The 282-nt window shown below is 68.1% G+C and overlaps 1 protein-coding gene across 13 annotated transcripts in view; it reads right to left on the reverse strand.

Annotated features, from left to right (window-relative positions):
• ARNT2 (aryl hydrocarbon receptor nuclear translocator 2) overlaps positions 1 to 282 on the reverse strand; it is a 99,148-nt gene that overhangs the window by 51,600 nt on the left and 47,266 nt on the right. The gene's annotated exons all lie outside the window — the stretch shown is intronic.

The raw sequence follows: 282 nt of genomic DNA on the forward strand, positions 1-282 counted from the left end.
AGGGCGCGGGCGTCAGCCTCTGCCCCTGGCAGGGCTGCGGGCGCAGGGAGCCCCTGCGTGTGCCCGGTGGGTGGGCCGGGCACCAGGGTGCTCGTCGGCAGCCGCCCATGCACCTGCGAACACCTCGTTCTCGTCAAAGGCCAGTCCGCACTCGCCGTCTGGGCCTCGTCGGAACCCGTCACCTCCAGTCCCTCCAATTCGCCTTCTCCCTGCTTCTCCCAGAAATGGCATCTGCCAAAGTCGCCCACAACCGCCTTATCGCTAAACCCAACCCCCGTCCTG

The sequence above is a fragment of the Pteropus alecto genome, unplaced genomic scaffold (genome assembly GCF_000325575.1).
Source record: "Pteropus alecto unplaced genomic scaffold, ASM32557v1 scaffold60, whole genome shotgun sequence".
Classification (NCBI taxonomy): Eukaryota; Metazoa; Chordata; class Mammalia; order Chiroptera; family Pteropodidae; genus Pteropus; species Pteropus alecto.